The sequence below is a fragment of the Protopterus annectens genome, chromosome 9.part0 (assembly GCF_019279795.1).
Source record: "Protopterus annectens isolate FY-2018-M chromosome 9.part0, PAN1.0, whole genome shotgun sequence".
NCBI classification, from domain to species: Eukaryota; Metazoa; Chordata; order Ceratodontiformes; family Protopteridae; genus Protopterus; species Protopterus annectens.
Window position 1 is genome coordinate 1952372806 of NC_056743.1, and position 25190 is coordinate 1952397995.

Consider the following 25190-nt stretch of genomic DNA (forward strand, 5'->3'; position numbering starts at 1 on the left):
TAGCATAAGAATTTCATATCTATGATATTCTTAGTAAGGAGACACTGTGTTTTTTCTAGTTGAGCAATATATCTTGATAGGTACATGCCAAGGAAGGCATTGTATTCAACTATGAGCCTGATGTGGGAGGTGTGTTTTTCTGTTTTTTTTTTTTTGTGTGTGTGTGAGCTTGTGTGATCGTGCACGCATGTTTGTGTGTGCATGTGCGTGCTTGTGTTTGTACGTTCGCGCATGTGTGTGTTTGTGTTGGCGGGACTTCCTATCCTCACTGTCTGACCATCAGCCCTGTCCTGGCCAATCATCACATTCATTCCCCTTCGCAATGTTGAAGGTTGACCAGGAGGAGCCATCACTTAAACGGCCATCAGGAGTAGTTCACATTTTGTCCCTGCCTGGCCCTAAATGAAGACCCTTGGCTAGGCATCTGGGATAGGAGTGCAGTGAGCCATCCACAGATGGCAGCCCCTCACTTACTCAAGGGGTGCTTCCTCCAGGTGGTAGAGTACTGTGTTTCTTTGCATTTAGCTGTACTTGATGATATGGGGCCATTACTTGGTGAGGGATAGACCCTTTTGGAGGATGTGGGTGTCTTTAGTTGAGGTGATGACCGTTCCAAGTTTTTAGTCATCAGCTGTCTTAGTCATCCAGAACCCCTTGGTCTGAAGTAGGTGTCAGAGTAGTGGTCCAAACATGAAGCTCTGGGGTACATACTGTTGACAGATCTTTTAGAGGAATATTTGCCACCACCTCTGAATGGTCTCTGTAAACAGTTTGCTGTCCAATGGGTTACATAATGGTTTATCAACTGCAACATTTTTCAATATTTATGCCACAGTGAGGAATAGTATTGAAGTATTTGGCCAGATGCAGGTACGCAGTGTGTACAAACTTGCCCTCATTCAATGCCTGTGACGCTCTCAGCGACTCATCAGGTTAAGTATGCTGGACCTACCCTTTATAAGGCCATATTAATTTAGGTAAGGACCTGTAAACTACCAATTTCTTTGTTTATACGTTTATGGTTATGTGTTCCATTATTTTGCAGATAATACTAATAAGGGTAACTGGTCTGTAGTATCCAAAGTCAGTGGTAGGGCTGCCCTTGTGAAGCCTTGGATACATGCACTCTGGACAAGCTAAGACTGACTCACCAACCCCCTCATGAACCATTCAGTGTGCTACTGAGGACAGAAACTGGAGTGCTGTCCAGACTCTCAGGGCTAGTAGTCTTGGTTTTGGATAGGGTTTCAACTAGAGGTCATCTTTGGGGATGGTGTGAGGTGGAAACGGGTTGGGGAACACAGGGGCAATGGTAGATGTTTGAGCTAAACTTGTCAGTTAACATGTTTGCAACTTCCCCAGTCTGAGTATGTTGTGTAATTTATTAAGTGCTCACTGTAGTGCTACATATTGTTTCTAATGTTCCTTTCATAGCTAAAAATGGTGTTTTGTGGTTGTCCTAGGATTCTGTTAAAATGTTTAATTTGTATTTTATCTTAAAGGTTTGATGCACAGTTTTTGTGCTTTATTTACCATTTTTAGGTCACTTTTAATGCAGAAAGATTTAAGTTTTCTTTTTAATAAAGTATTTTTTCTCTCTCATTATAAACTTTATTGATAGTGGTGGTCCACCACAGGGGCTGGTTCTAAACATGCATTTGTATTTGTAGATGTTGGGGACTGGTGCTTCTCCGCAGGAATTTAGGTGGGATTTGAATTAGGGTACAAGTCCTTGTTTTAGCTATGGGGTTCTATTTGGGTGGAAAACACATAAAACTCCTAGGTTGTCAGGTAATTGTGGGAAGTTTGGCTTGGAGAATCCCTGAAAATTATATGTTTTGAGCACACTTGTGGAATAGCTCATAAGGAGAGTGTTATGGCACAGTGATGAGGTAACTAGTTATGGGGCATGCTGGAGCATACCTCATAAGGAGAGTGTTATGACCCAGTGATGAGGCAACTGTAGTTATGGGGCATGCTGGAGCATAGCTCATAAGGAGAGTGTTATGGGCCAGTGATGCGGTAACTGTAGTTATGGGGCATGCTGGAGCATAGCTGATAAGGAGAGTGTTATGGCCCAGTGATGAGGTAACTAGTTATGGGGCATGCTGGAAAATAGTTCATAGGTTCATAGGTTCTTACTAGGCTATCTGCCCTAGGGCATTTATAAGCCTAGCCTGTGTGTGTGGCTTTCACCACCCCTTAGGATGAGAATACTACGCCCTTTTAGGGTTTAGTTTACTGTGCCTCTGTCTAGTAGTGACACAGAGATGACCCCCGGGGTAAACCTACGATCTCCCATACACTCGTCAAGATTTCTCTTGAATAGAGTTAGTGAGGGGCTCTGCCTAACATGGATTGGGATTCTGTTCCAGAGTGTAGGGAGCCTCTGGGTTATGAATCTGTCCCTCCAGCACGTCCTGTTTATTTCTGTGTTGAGGTTTAAGTCTCTTGCTCTCGTGGCTCTTGTGGATTTGGATTTACTGAGGTGGAGCATGTCCATTAATTCCGGATTGGACATGGCTTTGTACGTCAGGCACAGATCACCTCTGAGTAGGCAGTATGCGACTGAATAGAGCTGGAGTTTTTTCAGTCGGGCAGCATATGACATATGTTTAAGACCCTTTATCCTCTTGGTGAGGAACTTTTGGGGTCTTTCCAACCGCTGCAGGTGTCGGGTAAGATACATCCCAAATGGGGCATTGTACTCTATCATTGGCCTGATAAGAGAAGAGTACAGGGGCACAATGACCTCTCTTGATCTAGATGTGAAACCCTTCATGATAAGGTGGGCAATATAGAAGGTCTTCCTAACCACTTTGGCAATGTGAGTGTCAAATGAGAGGTTACTGTCAACCTGGGTCCCTAGGTCCCTGATTATCTCTTCCAGATTTAATGGATTACCACCTATGTGGTAATTTGTGGGTACCTTGTTTTTCCCAAAGGGTATGACTATACATTTTTTGGCGTTCAGCTTAAGGCCATGGCTCTGGCACCAATTATCCATTTCTATGAGGCGCCTCTGAAGGATGTTTGTGTCCGCTGGAGTATCAATTATGGCGCCCAGTTTGCAGTCATCTGCGAACTTTGTCAGCCACAATCCTCCTATGTTTGTCTGTACCTCGGAAAAATAAATGCCGAACAAGAGGGGTCCCAGGACTGAGCCCTTTGGGACACCGCTTGTGACTGGCTTAGAGTCTGACATAGATCCAGCAACTCTGACCCTGTGGGTTCTGTCCTTGAGCCAGTTTGCAACCCATCTTGTGACATATGGGTTTACATTTAAGTTGGTGAGTTTGTCTATGATGCCAGAGTGGGGTATTGTGTCAAAGGCTTTTGCAAGGTCAAGGTAGGCTGTGTGAACTGCCTTACCCTCATCAATGGCCTTAGTGACTGTTTCAAAAAAATTGATCAAGTTCAAAAGGCAGGATCTGCCTTTGACAAAACCAAATTGGGTAGGATCCAATGTCTGTAGGTCCCCAATGTCTTTGTTTATGAGATCCATAATGATCCTCTCCATAGCTTTGCAGACCAGGCTCGTCAAGCTTATGGGGCGGTAATTTCCAGGGTCCGTAGAAGCACCGCCTTTGTGAAGTGGGACCACTGTTGCCGCACGCCACTCTTTGGGTACGTATCCTGTAGTAAGGCTAAGATTAAACAGCAGCCTTATGTGTGGGTTTAGTTCCTCTTGGAGTTCATGTAGCACACAGCCTGGGACACCGTCCGGTCCCATTGATGTTGTGTTTTTAGCTTTAGAGAGGGCGGCTCTCCCCTGGGCATCTGAGATGTTAGGGAGGCTACACTCTGCTGGGATAGTTGTTTTTCCTTTTGATGGGGAGGGGGAGGAGAAATTTGCACTGAACCTGTCTGCCAGAATGTTGGCAATGTCAGTGGGCTCAGTGTATTTTGTGTCATTTTGGACTAACTCTGAGCATATCTGGGAGTTTCCACCCAGGTTTCTAACATAGCTAAAGAAGGCCTTGTGATTGTCTTTTGTGTCTTTTGCGATTTTTCTCTCAAAGTTGGCCTTGGATGATTTTATGAGTGATCGTAGTTTTTTGCTAGTACTGATCAGAGATGCCTTCCCTTTTAGGGATTTTGCTCTGTCATGTAGTAGCTTCCTCCTCCTGTTGTAGAGTTTGTTTATGGCTGGGGTCCAACAGACCGGGCGCCTGCCTTTGGGGAAATGGGTCTTGGTTTTATTTTGGATTGCATGATCCATGCATTCTTGAAGGTGCCCGTAGAAGGCATTTGCAAAGGATTCAGCAGTGTGGGTTGTGGTTTCCACTGGCCCAGGGGCCTTGAAGGATACCACTTCAGTCTTAAGAAGTGTGAAGTTGGCTTTTGAGAAGTTCTTCACTATGGTCTTTTGTGCAAGGGGTGGGGGCGGGATGTGGATTTCCAGTGAGATTAATTTATGGTCTGATCTTACCAAAGAGGGATATACTTCCGGTGTGGAGCATTTTGTTCCCATGTTTGTGATGATCAGGTCTAGTATATTGTCTCCTCTTGTGGGAATAGTGACCAGTTGTTTCATTGCATTTGAGTTTATGAATTCTAGGAACCTTTGGGCTAGGGTGTTGGGGCTTGAGTAATGTTCCCAGTCTGTTTGGGTAATTGAAGTCTCCCAATATGATGGTATTTGGAGAGACATTCATACTCTCCAGTGTCTTCAGGAAGGCTGTGTGGGGTTCTTGAGTTTGAGAGGGTTGTCTGTAGCATGCTACAAACTGTAAGGCAGTTTTGCCTATGGTTAGTTGCACCCGGATGGTTTCCGATGCTTCGTGCGTTGCCACTAACCTGGAGGTGTGGGTATCTTTGAATATGGATACTCCCCCTCCTTTTGTGGTTCGGTCCAAGTTTTGGGGCCGGAAAGCATGATATGAGGTAAAACCTGATAGTGCTGGGGTGCTCTCAGGAGCCTTGAACCAGGTTTCAGTCACTGCACAGACATCGATGTTCTCCATACTGAGGAGGGCTTCGAGGGCGTGCATCTTGAGGTTTAGACTTCTGGCATTGAGCAGCATTACCCTTAGTTTTTTTTCCACTTTGTGTTTCATAAGGAGAGTGTTATGGCCCATTGATGAGGTAACTAGTTATGGGGCATGCTGGAGCATAGCTCATAAGGAGAGTGTTATGGCCTTAGTTTTTTTCCACTTTGTGTTTCATAAGGAGAGTGTTATGGCCCATTGATGAGGTAACTAGTTATGGGGCATGCTGGAGCATAGCTCATAAGGAGAGTGTTATGGCCCAGTGATGAGGTAACTGTAGATGTTAAGTTGTCTATCTCACCTTCATTCTTGCTGGTTGGGTTCGGAGCCAATCCTCAGCTCCAACTCAGCCATCTTCAAAAGCTCGAGAGCTGCTTACTGGCTCGAGGCCCCCCTATATCCCAGGATGCCTGGCACTAGATACCCAGATCTCGTTTGCCACTTCTGCTGCGAGGTTGTTCTACTGGCTCAGGTCGTATAAAACTTTATTATTGTATTTTTCTTGTCAAAACTGTTAGTTTTTAGTGTAGAATTAGTCATTAGATAGACTGTTGTATTGTAGTTAGTTTTCTCTAGATCCCGATTACTTCTCCCCAAGAAACTCGTTTAAGTTGGAGAGTTTCCCCTCCCCCTTCTCTCCCTTACCTCAGAAAGGTTTTCCGTTTTAATTAGAGGATTACATTTTCTTTCTATCTTCCTTTAAAAAAAAAATATATATATATATATATATATATATATATATATATATATATATTTTTTTTTTTTCTTTAGAATCACTGTTAGTGTTTGGTGATAGTTATCTGTAGTGTTTGTAGTACTGCTTGTAGTTTTTTGGTTGTGGTACTAGTCTGAAATTTTTTAGTGGTTACTACTACGTAACCTTCTGTGTGTGTTTGTTGTCCTTGGTTTTCTTCCAGGATGTCCAAGGATCCTAAACCGTCCGGATTCAAGAAGTGTGACTCGTGCTGTCAGAAGATGTCTCTGACAGATGGTCACACTTCTTGTGTTTATTGTCTGGGTGCCGTGCACCTGCAGGGCCCTTGCTCGATTTGCCATGCTTTCAGTCCAAGAGTCCTGCAGGAGCACAAAAACAAATTGATTCTGAGAGGTTTGCTTAAACCCCAAGATTCACCGGCAAAGGCTCAGCCCGTGAAATCTTCCAGGCTACCTAAACCTTCGGCTCCCAGTTCGGAGCCATTGTTGGGTGAAGCCATACAATCCATCTCGGCTCCGGCTGGAACCGATGTTCCTCCCTCCCAGTCGGCTCCGACACGTTCTTCGGAGCCGTCAGAGTTGAAAAAGATCCAGGTCTCCTTCTCTGGAGTCGATACGTTCAGCTCCAAAGTCGCCTCTGCTCTAGTCGGAGCGTAGTCATCACTCATCCCACTCTTCTCAGTCCTCTAGACTTTCGGACCATGACTTGGAAAGAGTGGTCAGTAGGCTGTTAAAATCGCAGGCCCTACCAAAATGTTGTCCAGCCCCCCTCATCGGGTGTCTGCTCAGTCCACAGCTGTAGATATTCCTCCTCCGACTCATCCTATGAGCTCGGAGCGGGAGTTCTTTGGGGTCCAAGTCGTGGAGCTGTCTGCTCCAATACCCTCTCCTTTGGTTCCGTCGTCGGCTCCGATCCCAGGGACGCCTTCAAGGTGATGAGTGTACTGGCCCCCGAGTCAGTCCCACGATCGACCCCATTGGCTCCTTCCCCTAGGGTACCTGCATCAGCCTCTGCCCCTCTTCCAGACCCCAAGCGTGGGGATCCAGCGCTCCAGGACACCCCCTTGGGTGTATCCTCCTCTTCTGAGGCCTCCCCTGATCATTTAGAGGATCCACCTCGCAAGAGGAAATGCAAGAGGAAGCATGTTGACTCCCCCGAGTCTGTCACATCAGATACCAACTTAGAGGATTTGGAAGGGTCCCCAAGATCCCCCTCTGAAGATGTCTCCTTCTCAGGCATCCTTGAGATGCTTAGGCAGAGGGGGAACTGGACTGCCCTAAGCCCTTCCTGGGATGAGTCGGTATTCCTGGACTTGTTTGGATCCTGACCTTCCACCTCCTGGGTGTCTCTGCCTTTCAACCCACTGATGTCTGTGGTGGCTTGGAAGGTGTGGACTGCTCCAGACACAGTGGAACTGACCCCTAGAAGACCTGCCAAATTCATTACTGCACTGCAGGACAAACAGTTCTTGACTAAAGGTGTCCCTGTTGATGCCATGGTGGTAGAGGTGGCCACAAAGAAGGAGTTGGCTGAAACTTCTTCATCTGTCCATTACCCTAACAAGGTGTGGTGTGATGGACAGATATGGGAAGCGGATGTTCTCTTCACCGACCTTTTCCATGCGGTCCCTGAATTACCTGTGCCACTTTACCCATCTTCAGAGGGATCTCCTGAAAGAGCTTGGAGATACCCTCCAGATCCATCAGCTGAGGGGGCTCAGGCTAAAGCAGCCTCCCAGCTGGCGACTTTTAATTCAGTGGTAAACTCCTCCATGAGGCTCATTTCATATGCAGCCGATGGTGCGAGTAGAGCTGCAAGCACAGGCGTGGCCCTAAGGAGGCATGCTTGGCTGCGGCTATGTAACTTTGCGGAACCTTTCAGAGTATCTTTCACCAACACCCCTTTTGATGGTTCCTCTCTGTTTGGATCACAGGTGAAGGATACCCTTACCAGGTGTGAGCAGGCAGGCAAGACTCTCTCTGCCGTAGGAGTCCGTTTTTCCACTCCATCCAAACCATATCCTAAGGGTCAGAAGAGTGGAAAGATGTGGTTTCAGAAATCCCAGGGAGCCTTGCCGGACACACGTGGTGGGTTCCCATCCAGGGGCAGAGGAGGGAACAATAACAGATGCCGCCCTCGTGTCAGAGGGGGTCCGCAAAATCAGGGCAGCAGAGAATCTTTCTCTGAGAAGCCCTGCCAGCATCCCTGAAGGGTTGCCCGGCTGCCCACCTCTGGAGGCGGTTGGGGGAATATTATCGCTGTACCCAAGAGCCTAGCAAGACATAACACAAGACAAATGGATACAGTCCATCATAAACTATAGGCTATAGAATTCCCTTCGTTCACGCCCCCTTAAGATCAAACAAGTCACTTCCAGATGTTCCACCCAATCTAGGGGACCAAGCAGTTCAAGAAGTCTCAAAACTGCTAAGAAAAAGGGCCATCCAGCAAGTCCCAGCAGACCAACAAGGATCCGGAATTTACTCAAGGTTCTTTTTGGTACCAAAAAAGACAGGGGACTGGAGACCCATTCTGGATCTCAGCAGACTGAACAGGTCTGTACAAAGAACGAAGTTCCAGATGGTCACGCTACAGTCCATTTTGGCCTTCCTGGGTCAGGACATTTGGATGTGCTCTATAGATCTTCAGGATGCGTACTACCACATCAAAATGGACAGATGCTCTAGAAGATTCCTTCGCTTCCGGCTGGGAGACAGCCATTATCAGTTCAGAGCTCTGCCCTTTGGTCTCACCACAGCCCCCAGGGTGTTTACCAAATGTATGGCAGTAGTTACCGCTCACCTGAGACAGCAAGGATTCCAGATGTTTCCATATCGACGACGGTCTCCTCACTGCGAGCCAGAGACTGCACTATCGACACTTGCTCCAGGCTAGGTATCACAATAAATTTCAAAAAGTCGGCATTGTCGCCCTGTCAGTCTATCACATTTACAGGCACAAATTTAAATACCAAAGACATGTTAGCGAGCCTCCCACCAGACAGGGTGTTAGTGATTCGGCAGCATGTGAAGATTTTATTAGCCTGCAAAAGAATTCAAGCCAGGTTTGTCCTTCAAACTCTGGGTTTCATGGCAGCAGCGATCATACTTGTCCCTCTAGCTCGTTTTCACACGAGGATTCTCCAGTGGCTTCTTTTCACCCAATGGTCCTTCCAGCAGCTTCCCATGTCTTACATGATTATGATCACACAAGCATGCAAGAAGCACCTTGCGTGGTGGATGGTCTCCACATCAGTGCTCCACAGCAGACCATTTGTTCTCCCCCGCCCCAGTTGCTACGGTGACCATGGATGCCTCCCTGATCGGGTGTGGGGGGGGGGCATTATCAGGGCAGAACAGTCCAAGGTACCTGGCAACATCACGAGTACCATCTGCACATAAATGTCTTGGAGATGAGGGCCGTGCTCTTAGCGTTGCAGGCTCTTCAGGACTCTCTTCCTACTGGGACCATTGCAATTCAAACGGACAATATGTCTGTAGTGTGGTACATCAACAAGCAGGGCGGAACCAGGTCCTACCTCCTATGTCGAGAAGCACTCAGACTCTGGCAGTGGGCGATCTCTTCCCAGTGGTTTCTGATTGCAACGCACATCCCTGGGAGGTCCATCGTCCTAGCAGACAGACTGAGCAGAGCAATTTATATGCCTCATGAGTGGTCTCTGAACCAGGTAGTTGCAGACCAAGTCTTCCGCAAATGGGGCCAACCTTGCTGTGACCTTTTTGCAACTCCCTTCAGCAGCAAGTGCAGCAATTTCTTCTCTCTCCTTCCACTTCCCGGGCACTCCCCCAGAGACGCTCTAGTCCATGATTCGCCTCAGGGACTTCTTTATGCATTCCCTCCTTTTCCCCCAATCCCGAAGCTAATTCAGAAAGCTACCGTATTGGGTTGCAAAATGATCTTCAGTGCTCCTTACTGGCCTTGACAAATATGGATGTAATGTGATCCTATCTCGCCTACATTCATTACTGATGGGCCTGTAGCCGAGAATCGGCTCCGACTAGGCCGCTATAACAAGCACGAAGTCTCTCATTGGCTGGGCCAACCCTGTATCCCAGGATGCACCACACCCAAACCCCCCGATCTCGTTTGCTGCTCCTGGAGTATCGACATGGTCTCAACTTGGCTGTGGCCAAGTACCTTCTTTTTGATCGTTCTTGGCTGGTTTTTGTAGGAGAATTTATATCCAAAAGCTATTTTAATAGCTACGTTGTTGTATTGACCTTGTGTCCGAGTGGGACTGTTTTTCTTGTGTGGTGGTCCTTCTGTTTGGCTGGCTAGGCCCGTTTAAGTTAGAGGACCTTTGCCCTATCTGGTGTCTCGGCATTTAAATTAGAGCCATTCCTCCGTTTCCTCCTCGTGTTTGTGTTGTATTGTGTCTTGATGTCTACTAAACAGCAGAAAGAACATAAGCCATCGGGCTTTAAAAAATGTGCGAACTGTAATTATAAAATGTCTTTGACAGACGGTCACGTGATATGCGTTTATTGTCTTGGCGCCAAACACTTACAAGAATCTTGCAGTGTCTGTCATGCTTTCTCTTCAAGGGTTTTGCAGGAGAGAAAAAATAAACTTATCCTGAAGGGTTTAATTAAAACCTCCTTTGAGGAAACTGTAGTTTCTTCTCCCTCTGAAAAATCCAGGGTTAAGTCAAAAAAGAAGTCCCCGACTCCGTCCACTTCTTCGGAGCCGCCAGAGAAAAGATCAAGATCGATGTCCCCTTCCTCGGCTCCACTGGTCTTGGAGCCGTGGGATAAAGGGTCTAAAGCTGCGTCTCCTTCCTCGGCTCCATTGATCTCGGAGCCGCAGGATTCAGGGTCGACAGCTGGGTCTCCTTCCTCGGTTCCATTGATCTCGGAGCCGCAGGAAAATTTATCTATTTCGGAGCTGCCTCCTTGGTTCCACAACCTTCGGTGCCGAAGGAGGTTTTGGTGGTTCTTGAGCCTGCTTCAGCTCCGATCCTTTTGGAGCTGATTCGGAGCCGTTCTCCTAGGCGTGTCTCAGATCCAATGAGAAAGGTTTCTCGACCCCCTTCCGTCTCCTCCAGGTCCTCCAGACTGTCGGATTCGGATGTAGATAGGGTGGTCCAGAGGCTCCTCCAGTCACCAGTGTTATCTAAATTATTTTCTGCTCCAGCCCAGTCGGCTCTGGAGCCTACCAATGGTATTGGTTCCATTTCTTCCTCCTCCGACAACCTTGGTGTCGTCAGAGTATGCTGAGTCGAGTGAAGTCCTTGGGTCGGCCCCGAGCACCCCTGCCAGTCTTTCGGTCCCAACCTCTGCTCCAACCTTCTCTATTCCTTCTACAGGTTTTGGCACTCAGGTGTCATCAGTCGGGCCCGAGGGGGCTATATCTGGGCTTCTGGCTTCGGCTCCGAGTCTCCCCCTTGGTGCTTCGGCTAGGAGAACCCCAACTCCGGTCATGATTTTGGAGACGGGCCTCTCCTCCGATTCTGGGGGACCCGCCTTCGAGGCTATGAGGAGCGCGCGGGCCAAGTCCTTGGTGACTTCACCCGAATCGGCATCTCCCTCCCCGGACACTGTGACTAGAGTTTCTGGTGCCCCCCTATCTCTGGACAGCGGGGCTCCAAGGCCTGAGGACACCTCCTTGTGTGGTCCCCTGCTTTCTGAGGGCCCTTCAGAGTCCATGCCTGAAGAGCCTCCCAGAAAGAAGCTGTGTAAGAGGAAGTACCTAGACTCCCCAGATGAGTCTGTCACCTCGGATACCGACCTCGATGATGCAGAACGGTCCCCGAAGTCGTCCTCCGATGATGTTTCGTTCTCCGATATCCAGGAGATCTTGAGACAGCGGGGCGAATGGCCATCCAAAAACCCTTCTGAGTAGGAGTCGGTCTTCCTCAAGGCCTTTGGAGCCCAGCCTTCCTCCTCCTGGGTGTCTCCTTCCTTCGATGAATTGTTGGATCTTATTTGTCGAAGGGTGTGGGAACACCCTGACTCTGTGGAGCCAGTTCCTAGCTGTCCCAATAAATTCTTATCTGTGCCTCCTGGAAAAGAGTTTTTGACCAAGGGAGTACTTGTGGATGCCATGGTGGTGGTGTCTGCCACTCAGGACGTGGCAGTGGCTTCTACTTCCATCCATCCTCCTAATAAGGAGTCTAGGAGCATGGATAGGTATGGGAAGCGTACCCTGTCTTCAGCGACCTTTACCTTGCGGTCGCTGAATTACTTGTGTCATTTTACGCGGCTCCAAAGGGATCTCATAAAAGAGTTGGGAGATACCCTGTCTGGTAACTTGCCTGAGGCGTTGACCCAGTCTGTGAACGCCCAGCTGTCTACCCTTTCTTCCGTCGTCAACTCATCCATGAGGCTCATATCTTATGCAGCCGAAGGGGCGGGTAGAGCAGCGAGTTCAGACGTAGCCCTCAGGAGGCAAGACTGGATGCGCTTGTGTCATTTTGCGGAGGCTTTCAAGTCCTCTTTCACGGATGCCCCATTCGACGGGTCCTCTTTTTGGACCCAAGGTGAAAGACACCCTCACTAGATGTGAGCAGGAGGGCAAGACTTTGTCTGCCGTTGGGGCCCATTTTTCTCTTCCCACTAGACCTTATCCCAAGGCTCAGAGGAGAGGAAAAATGTGGTTCAGAAAGTCTCAAAAGTCTTCCCCTGCCCATCAGAGTGACCCCCCCCTCCAGAGGCAGAGGAGGGGGGAATTACTCCGGAAGACGTTGCCCTAGAAGTGGCGGAGGCCCCCGCAATACAGGAGACCACAAATCCTTTCATGGTTCCTCCTTCCAACGTCCCTGAGGGATTACCCGACTGTGCATCTCCGGAGCCAGTCGGGGGTCGTTTTTCGGAGGGAGCATCTTCAGGCCTGGGAGTCCATCACTCAGGATCGATGGGTGCTTCAAATCATCACAGGAGGTTATACCATTCCCTTTATCCGTTCTCCCCCACCGTCAAAGAGAATCCCGGACGTTCCACCCAGTCAGCGGGATCAAGCAGCACTAGAAATCTCAAAGCTGCTAAGAAAAGAAGCCATCCAACCAGTCCCCACAGACCAGATTGGATCAGGAACTTACTCAAGATTGTTTTTGGTGCTGAAAAGAACAGAGGACTTGAGACCCATTCTGGATCTCAGCCGTTTGAACCGCTTTGTAAATAAGTCCAAGCTCCGGATGGTCACTTTGCAATCCATTCTCCCCATGCTGGAGAAAGGAGTATGGATGTGCTCCATAGATCTCAAGGACGCCTATTATCACATCAAGATACACGAGGCCTCCAGGCATCATTTATGCTTCTGGTTGGGGGCCAGTCATTTTCAATTCCGGGCCCTGCCCTTTGGTCTCACCACAGCCCCCCGGGTGTTTACCAAGTGTTTGGCAGTGGTGACTGCTCACCTGAGACGTCTAGGATTCCAGGTGTTTCCTTATCTAGACGACTGGCTCCTCACCGCCCCCACCAGGCATCTACTTATTCAAGCCATGATAACTACCGTCAAATTGGGACATCTACTAGGAATTACTTTCAATTGGGCAAAATCTGTATTGCTGCCATCACAGCATGTTGCCTTTATCGGCGCAGAGCTAGACTCTTTAAAGATGTGAGCATTTCTACCCAGGGAGAGATTAAAGGTGTTGCAGGCCCAAGTTCTGGCCTTGCTGCCCCAGAGAAAAGCCCAAGCCAGAACGGTTCTTCAGTTGTTGGGAACAATGGCGGCTACCATTCTTCTAGTCCCTCTTGCCAGGTTACACATGTAAATACTTCAATGGCTTCTTTCGGTCCGGTGGTCACATCAGGAACTGCCCTTGTCTCATCCCATCTTCATCATGGAGAGATGCCGACAAGATCTTCGTTGGTGGCTTCTCCCCTCCAATCTGAATCAAGGGAGATCGTTCATCCCCCCGTCCCCCACTGCCACGGTAACCATGGACGCCTCCCAGATAGGGTGGGGGGGCATTATCTGGGCAGAAAGGTCCAAGGTACCTGGCAAGATCACGAGACTCTCTTGCATATCAATGTTCTGGAGATGAGAGCGGTGCTTCTAGCGTTGCAGGCACTACACAGCTTTCTTCCCCAGGGAACTATTGCGATTCTTTCCGACAATATGTCGGTTGTCTGGTATCTGAACAAACAGGGGGGGGCCAAGTCCTAACCCCTTTGCAGGGAAGCCATGAGAGTGTGGAACTGGGCGATCACTTCCCAGCGTGTTCTTGTGGCAACGCACATTCTGGGGAAGTCCAATGTGATAGCAGACAGGCTGAGCAGAGCTATTCTGATGCCTCACGAGTGGTCCCTGAACAATCGAGTGACTGCTCAGATTTTCTCCAAGTGGCGTCTTCCCTGCTGCGACCTCTTTGCCAGTCCCCTAAATGCAAAGTGCAGCAATTTTTTCACTCTGATCCCTCCTCGGGGAGTCACCCAGGGATGCTCTAGTCCACAGTTGGCCCTCCGGTCTGCTCTACGCCTTCCCTCCAATCCCTCTTCTGCCAAGAGTGATTCAGAAGGCAATTTGTTTGGGAAGCAGCATGATTCTGATTGCACCACTCTGGCCCCGTCAAGTTTACCACTCTGGCCCCGTCAAGTTTGGTTCCCCTTCCTTCGGAAGTATGCAGTGGATGGTCCTTGGATTCTGGACCCAGCTCCAGACCTATTGACTCATCAGTCGGGGCAGCCACATCTATCCCTCCGAACTCTCAAACTCGCTGCTTGGCTGCTCCACTTCCTGCCTTAGTCAGACAACATACTCTTATCCCGGAAGTGGTACAGATTCTGTCCTCTTCTCACAAGTCTACTAGGAAGATGTACTCTAGTAAATGGAAGAGATTTGCAATTTGGGCCGAGCAGCGTGATCTTAATCCCCTTACAGCCCCTGTATCAGCGGTCTTAGATTTTTTGGCAACACTTTTTAAACAGGGTTCTGATGTGTCCACTATAAAGGTTCAACTGGCGGCGATCTCTAATTATCACTTTGCTCATGAACCTTCCCTCATGGGTCATAGGCTGTGTAAAACCTTTCTGAAAGGAGCCTGGTTGATTAACCCCCCCGGTTTCGCAACCCGTTCTACCATGGGACTTAAATATGGTGCTCGGAGCTTTAATGTCTCCTCCCTTTGAGCCGGCAGCCACTTGCGAATTAAAATTCTTATCATGGAAGACTGCATTTTTGGTAGCCATTACTTCAGCCAGAAGGGTTTCGGAGCTTCAGGCCCTTTCTGTCAAACCTCCTTATTTGATTTTTCATAAGGACAGAGTATCTCTGAGACTAAACCCTTCCTTTCTCCCTAAGGTCTCTTCCGCATTTTGCCTTCAACAGTCTATTGAGCTGCCGGTCTTTTTCCCACAATTCTCCCAACAAAGCAGAATACATATTTCGCCAGTTGGATGTACATAGACAATTGAGGTTTTATTTGAATAGGACACAACAGGAGAGGAAATTGGATCAGTTGTTTGTGTCTTTTTCAGACAATAGAATTGGCAGATCTGTAACTAAATCCGCCATCGCTAAGTGGATTAGGGATTGCATCTCCTTCATTTATGCATTGACGGGTAGGGATCTTCCCTTTCCAGTGAAGGCGCATTCTACTAGGGCTATGGCAACTACAGTGGCTTTTCACTCTAGGCTGTCTGTGGATGAGATATGAGCAGCGGCTACTTGGACTTCTCCACATACCTTTATTTCTCATTACAAATTGGACGTGGCATCTAGAGGTCGGGCTTCCTTTGGTTCCACAGTGCTCAGGAGTGTTTTCCAGTGAGCCCCCCAGGATTCAGGTGCTAGGGACGCTGTCCCATCAGTAATGAATGTAGGCGAGATAGGATCACATTACATCTCTTAGTTATGTACTTACCATAACAATAGATGTATGTGATCCATCTCGCCTACATTCTTACGTACCCACCCTCCTTCCCCCAACCTGTTGGACTTGGAGGAGACAAATATTCCTAGATTCCCCTAAGGATATTATTTTTTCTCTCCTCTTACAGATTTCTCTTTATGGGTTCTGTTGGTGGAAGAATGTGTTGGGGCAAACAAGATCTGGGGGTTTGGGAGTGGTGCATCCTGGGATACAGGGTTGGCCCAGCCAATGAGAGACTTCGTGCTTGTTATAGCGGCCGAGTCGGAGCCGATTCTCGTCTCTGAGCCCATCAGTAATGAATGTAGGCGAGATGGATCACATACATCTATTGTTATGGTAAGTACATAACTAAGAGTTCCCGTTCCTGCATCACTATCTTCTCGAGCAGCCTTGGACTCTGGACCTAGTTCCAGACCTCCTGATTCATCAATCGGGTGGGCTGCACCAATCCCTTTGCTCTCTCCAGCTCACGGCTTGGTTGCTCCACTTCCAACTTTAGCCAGGCTTCCAGATATCTCCCCCTCTGTGCGGGAAATCATTTTGTCATCACACAAGTCTACAACTAGAAAAACTTACGCTAGTAAGTGGAAACTTTTTTCTTCCTGGGCAGAGGCTAAAAGTATAGACCTCTTTTCAGCCCCTGTACACTACATTTTGGAATTTCTTGTGGAACTCTTCCATGCTGGGTCCGCTTCCGCTACAATTAGAGTTCAGTTAGCTGCAATTTCAAATTTTCACATTGGCCTGTCGGATAACAATATCATGTCTCATAAGCTGTGTAAAGCCTTTCTCAAAGGAACCACTCTACTCAGGCCCCCAGTGAGAGATCCCCCACCACCGTGGGATCTAAATTTGATTTTAGCTTCTCTAATTTTGCCCCCTTTTGAACCTGCAGCTTCTTGTTCATTGAAGTTCTTATCTTGGAAAACCCTTTTTCTGGTAGCTATTACTTCAGCCAGAAGAGTTTCGGAACTACAGGCTGTTTCTATTCGTCCCCCATACCTCGTGTTTCACAATGACAGGGTTGCTCTTAGGACTAATCCGTCCTTCCTTCCTAAGGTCTCTTCAGAGAGTAACTTGAATCAGTCCATAGACCTTCCTATGTTTTTCCCTAACCACTCCAACAGGGCGGAATATAAGTTGCATCAGTTAGATGTTCACAGGCAGCTTCGCTTTTATTTGCATAGAACCAAGGACATTAGAAAATCAGATCAACTTTTCCTGTCTTATGCAGTAGGTAAACAAGGTCTTCCGGTCTCCAAAGTAACCTTATCCAGGTGGTTGACTTCTGTCATCACCTTCAAATATCAACTGAGGAATAAAGAATTGCCAGTTAAACCAAAAGGTCACTCCACCAGAGCTTTAGCTACTTCGGTGGCCTTTAGGCTAGGTTACCCATGGAATCTATTTGCGCTGTGGCTACATGGGCCAACCCTCATACCTTCATTTCGCATTACAAGTTGGATTTGGTTTCCAGGAGCAGAGCTGATTTTGATTCCACTGTTCTGAAGAGTCTTTTCCGATGAGCCACCTAGGATTTTAGGTGCTAAGGGACGCTGTCCCAACCAGCAAGAATGAAGGTGAGTTAGACAACTTAACATAAAGAAGTTATGTACCTACCATAACGTTCCATGTTAGTTGTCGTCTTCTCACCTTCTTTCTTGCATCCCACCCTCCATCCCCCTATCCTAGTGGACCGAGAAGAGTTCTTCTTGATTTTTCACTGGCTGAATCTTCTCTGGCTATTCCTTTCTGACTAGTAGTCTCTCCAGTAGGATTTATGCATTCTAGGATAGGATTCCTTTATTATCATGTCTGCAGTTAGACTTACCAAACGAGATCTGGGTATCTAGCGCCAGGCATCATTGGATATAGGTGGGCCTCGAGCCAGTAAGCAGCTCTTGAGCTTTTGAAGATGGCCGAGTCGGAGCCGAGGATCAGCTCCGAACCCAATCAGCAAGAAAGAAGGCGAGAAGAAGACAACTAACATGGAACATTATGGTAGGTACATAACTTCTTTTTATTGGGCATGCTGGAGCTGTAACGGTAAGAACCAAACTGAGTACATTGTATCTGTAATAGTGCAGTGGATTACCTGCTCCATAGAGTTTGCATGAACAAACTCCAGGAACCACTGAACATGTTTATTGTTTGTAGTATGTGTTTGCCAGTTTATGGATGGCCAATTAAAGTCTCCCATAAGGATTGTGTTAGGTTCAATAATTAGTGTCAGTAGTGTCAGTAGTTTAGTGTAAGAGAAGTGTTGTGGGCTGCAGTGGTAGTGGAGAATGGGGTCTGTAGATTGCAGTGATGTGGTCAGAGTTGCAGCTTATAGGTACAGTTATATGTAGTTTAAGGTTGCTGTCATGTTTAATTATTCATGAAATGATACAAGTTACTGAGCAAGTTGTTACATTTAATTATTTTGTGCTTATATTCTAGCATCATCAGTGTGTCAGTGATGATAGGATACTGCTTAAGATTAGCTGCTTACAGATCTTAGATAAGATACAGAGAAAGCTCAGCTGTGTGTTTCTTCATATCCTCATGTTTGTAAGCAGCTAGTCAAGTATGTATGTGACTGCTTGACTAGCTACTTACAAATCTCATATACATATGAAAATAGCTCAGTTACAGGTTTCTTGTTTTTTTTATTTATTTACATTTGTTTACCAGGAAATTCCGACTGGACACGGGCCCATTTTCAGTGAAGGCCCAGGGAGAAAAGCTCCGCACAAAGCAGTACAAGTAACCAGCAAAGCAAGTAAAATCTGTGCTAAACATGAACAGCAAGGATGTATGAAGAACAAACTGAGATACATAAAAAAGTAAACAATACATTTAAAAGTGACATTGTAAACATAAGACAACATAGAATGATCAGAATTGTAATGTGTTGATAAGTATGCTTAGATAAATAAGTACAAAACAATTACACCTTCTAAACTGTTCAAATTGTCAGTTTCTTCATATGTTCCATGCAGCATAGAATGATCATCAGACCCATATATGCAGTAGCCAGGTTGTATGCGTATTTGAGGTGAAGAGATGAAGTGGCTTGGTGATATTTATAATTCTGCCACCCAAGAGACAACTGTTACTGTATTTTTGCTAAGCCTGGTAAGTGGAACATGAGTATGCATCTTGTATGTAGTATGTTCGGGGTGCCTCAGGAGCTTCCACATAATGCTTTGGAGACCCATATTCATGGTAGAAACAGCAGTGAGTTTGGTTTGTGTGGTATCTTTGTACTTCTGAGGTTTAGGCAGAATAGGGCATTTTCTAGGAGATTTAAGAGGATTTTGGAGGGATTTTTTTGGTACCTCACCAAAAGCAGGTTTAGTGTTAGTGGTGTAGTGAAGCGACTGTGTGATATGATGGTACAGGTGTACACTGAGCACAGGCAACTTGAGTAGATGAGGGACATTATACACTACCTCACTGTGCCTGTTGCTGGAAGGCTGGCGCTAGCGGGGATGTGTGTGGGCTGTGGAATTCTGGAGCCATGTAAACGGATGGGGAACCAGTATAGTTAGATTTGGAGTAATATTTTGACTAAGATACTGTAAATGTAGCTTAAATATTCACTAGATACTTGGCTGACTGCAGTATATAGCAAAGATAGTTTTGGGTATAATGCAAAAACATTATCCACGGGAACAGGTAGTCAATCATTTCTAATGTTCTTAGTTCAATATGGCTGCACATTCAAAGGAAATAGGATAAAAAGTTTAGATGGCATCGGTATAATATGGTAAGAAATTACCTAAATTATATGTTTTGGTGCCACAAAGCTTGGCAAATAGTACTAAATGGAAAATACAAGCCAGGTTACATCAGCTGAGAACGAAGGTAAATGGAAGATGAACCCAGTTTCAGGCACGGTGCTGCAAAATCTAACTTGTAATATAGCCGACTAGTGGTGAGAAATGACACAATTTATAGGCTTGTATGCCCCAAGATTTGGAAAGTGTTACTATATGGCAAACAAGAAACCAGTTTTAGGCACAGTGTCATCATAAAATAGCAGAGCAGTATAGCCGAGGAACAGGCAGTCCTTGGCTATTAATGCAGGTTGTGGCAGTCGTGCACAGTGCACCTAAAAGTAGTGCATGTAAGAGTCGGCTCATTCACTCCAGTGGCACTCGGAGGTTTGTACTCCTAACTTCCAATTATTGCATTCTGAGCTTTTTGACAAAGTCAAGGTGTGGTCTCATATGTCAAACCAAATGTTCATATCTCTGGAACCACGATAGTTACTAAAGAAATTTAAATGGCATACTGTTCAGCACATACATATCTTTACAGTAGTGATGTTCTTTAGATTCTAGATCTTAAAATGGATTTTTAGTCATAATAAACAAGGTGAATATTAATTTTTGTAATATTAAAGCTTACAATTTCTCAGTAACCACCTAATCTGCTCAAACTGTCAGCAGCTTTTTTTTTTATCCATCTGTGAGCTATCCTATGAGGCTATGAATTTCTGTCAGTATTACTTGGTTGTTGAGATATATAGAAAAATGTCAACATTATATAAAATAATATATGAACACCAGTTAGTATCTGTTTGGCAACACTGGAACAGAGGTCAGGTATCACTGCAGTTGTGTTGCCCATTTTGTAGGCTTTGAGATATGTTTCAGTCGCTTGTATGTTAACATGGTTTTGGAATCATTAATGCAGATGTGAACAGGCTGTATTGGACTCTTAAAGGCATCGGTATGAAGTGACTGCAGAAACACGTGGAAGTGTTAGTAGGCTGTAATGAAAAAAACAACAATGCAGACAGTCAGTATCAACTAGTGATAGCCAACCAGTAGCATTTTAAAGTTAGAACAGTTCTCATTTTTGTTTATCTCACAATTTCAATAAAAAAAAAAAGTTGCTACAGACAATAACATTTTTAGGAGTTGAGCACACAATTTAAATCTCAAGCAACAGATTGTCAAGTGCAGAGAATAAGTGGAAAGAATAACTTCTTGTTGTAGGGATTACGATTCTAGTCAATCCATTAGGTTGAAGCTTGTGTGTGCATCAGCTTGGTATCAGCTCGATCACCCACATCCCCCGGAGTCTTTTTTTAAGTTTTTGTCCATTCCTTCTAGCATGTCGAGGGATCAGTTGCTAGTGTCCTCTCCTGCTCAGCTGGTGAACCTGGGAATATTGAGGCAATGTTACAATTGCCTCATGTACACAGACAACCCTCTCCTTCTCCCACAAAACACAAATACATGCGAGAGATGCAACTATACAGCCAAACTGGAGGCTGAGCTCTCTCAACATAGGACTGGCAAGACCAGACAGGAGGAGAAGGTAACCACACACACCACATACCCAGTCTCACATAGTACTATCACAAGTTCAAATCATACACATAAACACACAAAGACATACTCGGAGGCTCTGATCAAAAATCTACCAAAACAGCAGAGGCCACCAAAGCAGACACCCAAACAACTACCACCTCAGGACACAACACATGCAACACATAGACCACACAGTCAGTGTGCCAAACAGTCACAGCCCTTAAGGCAAAACACAATGCCAGACACACTCATCATTGGTGACTCCATAGTCAGACACACTGACGTCCCGCTCACCAGATTGAGTAAGGAGAAGGTCACAGTAAGCTGCCTGTCGGGCGCTAGAATCCGCCACATAACGCAAGCACTCAGGTCTCTCAACAGCAGGTACAAGTACGACTCAGTCATTGTCCACGCTGGTGTAAACGACCTGAGACGTACCTCCTTGGACTACATGAAAAGAGACATTGAGGAGCTCTCTGATTATGTAGCCCAGGCAGGTATGACCCTAACCTTGAGCAGTATCCTACCTTCACCAAGAATGATGCCACAATACAGAGATAAGATGATCAGCTTTAATAATTGGCTTAAACTCTGGTGTCATTCAAAGGGGATCCAGTGTCTGTCTGCCTGGGATGACATGCTGGACAAGCCACGCTGCCATGAGGCGGCTTGCACCTGTCACCCTGGGCTTCGGATATTGGCAAAGGCTCTTGCCACCCCATAGTGCCTTTTTAGGCAAGGCTCAAATTCTAAACCTACCACCCTAGAACACAAAAAGGAAAAACTAAGGGTAATGCTGCTCAATGCCAGAAGTCTCAACCTCAAGATGCACGCATGAGGCCCTTCTCAGTATGGAGAACATCGATGTCTGTGCTGTGACTGAAACCTGGTTCAAGGCTCCTGAGAGCACCCCAGCACTATCAGCTTTTACCTCATATCATGCGTTCTCGCCCCAAAATCCAGACAACACCAAGAAAGGAGGGGGTGTCCATATTCATCAAGGACACCCACACCTCAAGGTTGGTGGCAATGCCGATGCATCGGAGACCATCCAGGTGCAATTAACCATAGGCAAGACTGCTCTGCAATTTGTAGCATGTTACAGGCCACCCTTTCAAACTCAGGAACCTCACATAGCTTTCCTGAAAACACTGGAGGATAAATGTATCTCCAAACACCATCATACTAGGTGACTTCAACTACCCTAATATAGACTGGGATCACTACTCAAGCCCAAACACTCTAGCCCAAAGGTTCCTGGAGTTCATAATCTCAAATGCCATGGAACAACTAGTCACCATCCCCACAAGAGGTGAAAACATACTTGATCTCATCATCACGAACATGGGATCACAATGTTCAACACCGGAAGTATACCCCTCACTGGTGAGATCAGATCATAAACTAATCTCACTGGAGGTCCTCATTCCGCCCCCACCTGAGTTAAAAAAGACCACAGTGAAGAACTTCTCAAAAGCCGACTTCACACTTCTAAAGACTAGTGTGCTCTCCTTTAAGGCCCCCGAGCCGGCGGAAAACATTACTCAAGCTGCTGAATCACTTACAAATGCCTTCTACCAGCACCTACAGGACTGCATGGATCAGGCAATCCCAAACAAAACAAAGACTCTTTGTACCAAAGGCAAGCGTCCAGTCTGGTGGACCCCAGCCATAAACAAGCTCTACAACAAAAGGAGGAAGCTACTACAAGATAGAGCAAAATCCTTAAAAGGTAAGACACCTTTGATCATTATAAGTAAAAAACTAAGAGCTCTCATAAAATCATCCAAGGCAAATTTTGAGAGAAAAATCGCTAAGGACTCAAAAGACAATCATATAAGGCCTTCTTTAGCTATGTTAGAAACCTGGGAGAAAACTCCCAGATATGCTCAGAATTAGTTCAAAATGATGTGAAAATTACTGAACCTACAGACATTGCCAACATACTGGCTGACAGGTTCAGTGCAGACTTCTCCCCTCCCCAAAGGAGAGATATCTATACCAGAGGATTGTAGCCCCCAAAACATCTCTAACGCCCAGGTGAGACCTGCTCTCTCCAAGGCGAAAAACACAGCATCCATGGGATCGGATGGTGTTCCCAGCTGTGTGCTCCACGAACTCAATGAGGAATTAAACCCGCAGTTAGGACAGGTGTTTAATCTTAGCCTCACCTCAGGATACATACCCAAGGAGTGGCGCACGGCAACTGTGGTCCCACTTCACAAAGGCGGTGCCTCCACCGACCCTGGAAATTACCATCCCATCAGCTTGACAAGCCTGATCTGCAAAGCTATGGAGAGGATCATAATGGAACTCGTAAATAAAGACATAGGGAACTTGCAGACTTTGGATCCAACCCAGTTTGGTTTTGTCAAAGGCAGATCATGCCTTTTAAACTTGGTTGACTTTTTCGAAACAGTCACCAAGGCCATTGATGAGGGAAAGGCAGTCCATACAGCCTACCTCGACCTGGCAAAGGCTTTCGACACAATACCCCACTCAGGTATCATTGCAAAACTCATCAGCTTAAATGTAAACCCATACATCACAAGATGGGTTGCAAACTGGCTAAGTGACAGAACCCACAGGGTCAGAGTTGCTGGTGCCATGTCAGACTCAAAGCCTGTCACAAGTGGTGTCCCACAGGGCTCAGTCCTGGGCCCACTCTTGTTCGGCATCTACTTTTCTGAAGTACAAGCAAACACAGGAGGGTTATGGCTGACAAAGTTTGCAGATGACTGCAAACTGGGCGCCGTAGTCGAGAACATATCTGACACAGATATCCTTCAGAAGGGTCTCTCAGAAATGGATAACTGGTGCCAGAGCCATGGCCTAAAGTTAAACGCCAAGAAATGCATAGTCATACCCTTCGGGAAAAACAAGGTTACCCCTAGCTACCATACAGGTGGCAATCCACTGAGCACAGAAGAAGTTATCAGGGATCTGGGGACCCAGGTTGACAGTAACCTTTCGTTTGACACTCACGTTGCTAAAGTAGTTAGGAAGACCTTCTACATTGCCCACCTGATCATGAAGGGATTCACATCTAGATCAAAGGAGGTCATCATCCCCCTGTACTCATCACTCATCAGACCAATGATTGAGTACAATGCCCCATTCGGAATGTATCTGACCCGACACCTGCAGCAGCTGGAAAGGCCCCAAAAGTTCCTCACCAAAAGGATAAAGGGTCTCAAAAATATGTCTTATGCTGCCCGACTGAAAGAACTCCAGCTCTATTCAGTCGCTTACCGCTTGCAAAGAGGTGACCTGTGCCTGACATACAAGGCCATGTCAAACCCAGATTTGATGAACATGCTTCACCTCAAAAAGTCTAGATCCCTCAGAACTACAAGGGCGGGAGACTTAAACCTTGACACGGTTATTAATAGGACGTGCTGGAGGGACAGATTCATCACCCAGAGACTCCCTATGCGGTGGAACAAAATCCTGGTACATGAGGCAGAGCACCTCGCTGGCCTTGTTCAAGAGAAATCTTGACCTATGGATGGGAGATCGCAGATATACTCCAGGGATTACCTCAGTGTCACTGCTTGACAGAGGCACAACAAAATAATGGGCATAGTTTCCTTCAAACTAAAGGGGTGGCGAAAGCCACAAAACTCTGGGCTAGGCTTATAAATGCCCTTGGGCAGATAGCCTAGTATGAACCTATGAACCTATCAGTAAGTGCAAGTCAAGTTTAAAAAAAAAAAAAAAAGGCAATCACTCCAGGCATTGAACTCTTCAGTAGCTGAGCACATTGCAAATCACAGACCAAAAGTTGTCTCAAGTGCGGTTAATAAATGGGAATGGGCTCATTCCTTGGTGGTCCGGGAATAGTGGTATAGTTAGTCTGGTAGATCATGCTTCGTTGTGCACCCTGCAGCAGATTAGCACAAAAAAGCCATAGTTCAGTCATATCCAGTTTCGAGTGTGTATTAAGTTATGGTTTTGTATTGCTATGTTGCAGCCATTGTAAGTGTTTTCAACATGCTTTTTGTAAAATAAGTATAGGGTATTAGAGGACTTGTCTTGGTGGGGAGGGCTTAGTATTTAAAAGACTGTTTTCCTGCCTTGGAAGAATGGAATGCTGTAGTGCAGAAGTATTCTTGAGTGGGGAACCAGAGGAGTACTGTAATCACCAGATGCAGTCCACGTACATAAGGAACCGACACGCTTCTAATGGGATGCAAGTAGAAGCTCATACCCATTGTAATGGCATAGATACACAAGTGCTTTCAGGAACAAAGGAGGCTTGCATCTGCCCCAGCCAGTCTTATAATATGCCTCACTGCACCTATATAGAGCTGGAAAATTTTGAAGAGTCTTGGTAAACC

At 46.4% G+C, this 25190-nt stretch overlaps 1 protein-coding gene across 1 annotated transcript in view; it reads left to right on the top strand.

Moving 5' to 3' along the window:
* The window catches only part of SLC44A2 (solute carrier family 44 member 2), a gene marked incomplete in the record, with an annotated part of 993595 nt that overhangs the window by 801403 nt on the left and 167002 nt on the right, over positions 1-25190 (top strand).